Source organism: Glycine max, chromosome 1 (genome assembly GCF_000004515.6).
Source record: "Glycine max cultivar Williams 82 chromosome 1, Glycine_max_v4.0, whole genome shotgun sequence".
NCBI classification, from domain to species: domain Eukaryota; kingdom Viridiplantae; phylum Streptophyta; class Magnoliopsida; order Fabales; family Fabaceae; genus Glycine; species Glycine max.
This window is the reverse complement of record NC_016088.4, coordinates 4142945-4147366: the sequence shown is the minus strand read 5'-3', so window position 1 is coordinate 4147366 and position 4422 is coordinate 4142945. Positions and strand designations below refer to the sequence as shown.

The 4422-nt window shown below is 33.3% G+C and overlaps 1 long non-coding RNA gene across 1 annotated transcript; it reads right to left on the bottom strand.

The window, feature by feature from the left end:
* Positions 1-405: 405 nt before the first annotated feature.
* On the bottom strand, positions 406-4084 carry LOC102663655 (uncharacterized). The gene is made up of 5 exons (XR_412667.4): positions 3819-4084; positions 3122-3277; positions 1129-1206; positions 984-1049; positions 406-892 (listed from the first exon to the last, which is right to left on the bottom strand). It is a non-coding gene; the product is annotated as an uncharacterized lncRNA (long non-coding RNA).
* Positions 4085-4422: the final 338 nt, after the last annotated feature.

The following is a 4422-nucleotide window of genomic DNA, read 5'->3' as shown; positions in this document are numbered from 1 at the left end:
TCATGAGTTTATTATTGATGTGGCCAACAGAATTACACTTTAGCAACACCATGTCAAATTAATGAGGCCACCTACGAAGTCGAATAATGTGACATCAACAATCGGAGACCTCATCGGGATAACTTCGGTGTGAGACTTCTAATATGTGAAATCATTCTCAAGAAAACCATGAATTCTCGACTCGCTGGGTTTATCAGGCCTGATGAATTAGTCATTTATTTTATAAAAGACAAGAAGAAATTAAATATGTAATTTGTTAAATGAAATACCTAATTTATTTAGTGACTAAGTATTATATAGATAAGCTGAAAAATAATTTTGAAAATACATGTGACTCACTTTTTTTAACAGACTAATTATCATTAACAGATGTACAAATGGTAAAAGAGAAGTGCTAGATTATCAGACTTGAAGACTATTTACTTCATGAAGATCGTATCTGTATGTTCAAAAGAGAAACACCACTACAGTTACAACACTCAATCATCAACTCAACACACCTTTACCAAAATCACCTATCAATCAAAATACTTGTGTTACATAAAGAGAGGAAACAACTCAAGACACAAGTGAGCTTAATTTGCCCAACAAGCCCATGTACAATAAAATTAGCAGCTAAGATCCATTTGACAAATCTTACTTAGCAGCTAAGATCCAAAAGAAAAACATCTATAGCTAGCAAAGGCAAACTGCACATGATGCCTTTAGCTTAGGAAACTATACCAGCAATGATAACAATAAACTTAATAGGTTAACTCTTGTGGGTCAACTGTATCATCCAATAGTTCAATAGAAGAATATGCAACTGTTGTAGCGGTTTCTATTGGAAGATGTTGATTTCCTTTTCGATCATCTTAAAGACATGGTCTCTTGTTGTATCAGCCAAAGCACTCTGTATGTGAAGTATATACAGATCCATGAAAATAAATATAAAAGGAAAGAAAAATAAAATTGGGCAAAAACAATAGCACAAAATACATCACCTGCACAAATTGATTTGGTGGTATTGTATTTCAAAGCATCTGCAATGAACTCTGCCCCTTTTGCTCCTATATGTAAGTATTGCATGTTACAAATCAAATTTTTTACAAACAATTTACAGGTAAAAATGGTGAAAAGGTTACCTACTTGGCACCAACCAAACTTAAGCTTTTTATGTTTCCATGAAACTTGAGAACTTCAACCAATGCTCTGGCTCCATTTGGTCTTATGGGATTTTAAACAATCAAGAATGAGATAAAATCTGTGTCAGTGTACACTGTACACAAAAGACAAACAACAGAACAAAGACGAGAAACTACATTATCATTTAAAATATGAGCAATGACATTAACACCACCAGCATGAATGTTACTGAGCTATTGGTATGCAGTATGTGTTTTGTTGGAAGTAAGGGTGTACACCTCACAAGATGTTATAAACCAATTGGGAAAGATTAACGTTGAGAATTTGGAAGCTTCACCCTATGTTTGTTTGACAGAGTGAAAAGGGAGGAAAGAAAATTTGAAATTTAAATTGGAGAAAAAGTGAGGAAAGAAAAATTTAAATTTTTGTTTGTTTAAGTCAATTTTTCTTTTGTTTTCTTTTCAATCAAACAAAAGAAAAAATATTGTTATGCGTGTTTTTTTCTCTCAATTTTCTTACCTTTTACTTTCACTCCTTCCAAACGAACCTTGGTGTGTATCACAAACAACAGATAGATAATTAATTGTGCCTAAGCTTTTATATTGACATTGGCATGATTATGCATATGACATGGAATAACTATTGGAAAAGAGATATATAATCCTCAGGATCATTAAAAAGAGTCATGATGGAGTGTCTATTGAAAGAAACAAAAACATTTCCATGTCTAAATGGTGGAAAGTTATCTATACGAAGTTAAATTCCATTACATTCTACTTTCTACCCATATACGAAGCAAGGGAAGGTTTTGGAAGCAGTCTGGCAAAGATTCTAGCTGTGGCAGATGCAGTAATTTCAAAGACTGTAACAAGAGAAGGTTCTCAAGGCAGTCAGGTAAGGATTGTAACTTCGGAAGATTCTCTGATCTTAACTCCTTTAGGGCAGTCATATGATGTAAAGCCTCTAGCAAACCTTCCATCTCTGTGCAAGCGGCAATCCACAAAAACTCGAGACATTGAAAACCTGTTGACACATTGAACTTATGACACCTAACAATTGATAGTTTCTTGAGAGAAGGACTAGAAGACATCCATTAAGGGAATTGGGCACCTTTATATCCGAACCCAATCAAACTTTGAAGTTGTTGGGTATCAGGTTTAAGTACTTCAAGAATCTCCTCAACGTTTTCTTGTAATTCAGACCCTTCATTTTTGTGCCAAAACAATGACAACTTGTTCAATTACTTGCTTGGCATATTGGCCTCTTTGGCATATGTTACACTTTTTAATTTCTCCAATGCATAATGTGAAGACTTTCTTTTAATTTCAGTGGTCCTAATTCTTCCAAAAGAAACCCTCTTTCCTTGCCAACATAGTAAGTGGATAAATTCCTTAGGGAGGTCAACTTTCTTATTTGAGGAGGCAAGCTTGAAAGGCTTACACAGCTCTTCAAAGATAGTTGTTGGAGAGCTTTGAATCGTATTAAACTATTAAGCAACTTTTGGAGGATTTGACAATTGTCTAGTTTCATATGGTCCTCTTAAGAATCTATCTTTGCAGAACTATTAATTTTGTTGTAGTAGTTGTTACTATAAATACAAAGGGAAAAGGAAAACACAACTTTTGTCAGGTATGGCAATATGCACCTACAACTACCAGCCATCAATCTTTCCCAACCTATTTGTACACTTAAAGGAGACACCGAAAGAGGCCACGCATGGTTATTTCTGAGTATACTCATCAGTTTACTATTCAACTTGTTGCTGATACACAAAATTAGTTTATACATTATACACTTGAAATTTTGATAGTATAGAATGCAATTTATACTGAACAGTCATGGAAAAACAATTTTATGAATCTCAAATAGCATGTATCAATATACTACTTAAACATCTTAAGGATCCTATTCCTTGACCTCACACTATGTGACGCAATTTTGACAAGATTTTTTATTATCTCATTATGTGAAATAGGGGGCAACAGAGATACAATACCTCATCACCAATGTCATTCTTGTAAAGATTCAAGTGTTCAACCATCAGTGTTTTCAATGGCAGACGGTAGAATATGGCCTAAGGCCCAAATTCTGTCATATAAACACACCATTGCGGCCTACGTCCCCACCATAGCAGTCCTCCTTCCCAAATTGCCTATGACAGTTGGCAAAAAGAAATTCATTTATTATCCTTATTAGTTATTATGAATGTGATAAAGTGGTTAAACTGATAAGAGCAAGATGGTCAATCAAATAATTAAGTCTAAGGTGAAACCAAATCCAGTCAAAAAATGAGTGGATTTCTAGATTGATTGACACAAATAAAATAAAAAAAGATTTCAAAATCAAATCATATTTCATTTCATAAATTTCCAAATGAAGAGTTCCATTTACAAAGCAAATGAATTCCTAATAATTTGAATGGAAAAATAAGTTGAAAAGGAAGAAAACAAATCGAAGAGGCACAATCAATCAATTAGAAGGATGTTATATATCAAGGTAAGATCAACATCAACTAGATTAGCCTTTAAAAATTATCGAATACATGAAAAAGTGGATTAGATTCAGTCCAGAAATGGTAAAAGAAGTTATTTTGAAAAATTATCAATGAAGAATCTTCATTATTGAATTTAAAGTGTATTAGATAATTATACACATCTTTTTCATTTATCAAATTATCAATCCAGCCAGCATACCTGACATATCAATACTAGGAAATGACCTCAGTTCCCGAGCAAACTCAATGAGCTTTTGTTTAGATTGTCTCTCAATCTTTATCCCAAGCTGAGATAACAAATTTGTACCAGCAGCAAATAGACCATTTCAGTCCTTGTGAAGCAGATTGACTCTCCACAGTCAAAGATTTCAATTACTTTGAAGTCGGAACAAGAAGCTTCTCCACTAATTTCCAGATAACTGTTAGCTGAAAACAAATCAGTACCACGACTATTATGAAATCTAACAAATAACACATTATGGCAATCACAACAAAAACAAAGAAAAAGAACAGAACCGTACTAATAGCAGTGAAATGCTGCTTAATTAAGAAACATGGATGTTTCAGATAATTCTCGAACTGAAATTTACTACCTTGCATCATATAATTTTGACTTTTTTGAATTTTGTGCCAATACAAGTGAAATATTAATATACTATAACAACTTTATTATACTGAAATTTTATAATTCTTGTTGAGCTAGCCTAACAAGTTGACTCAAACTCAAAAAAGTTCAATAATTCCATGGTGAAAAAATGAGTCAACTAGCTTGGAAACTAAGACCGGATCAACCTTGGCTAGAT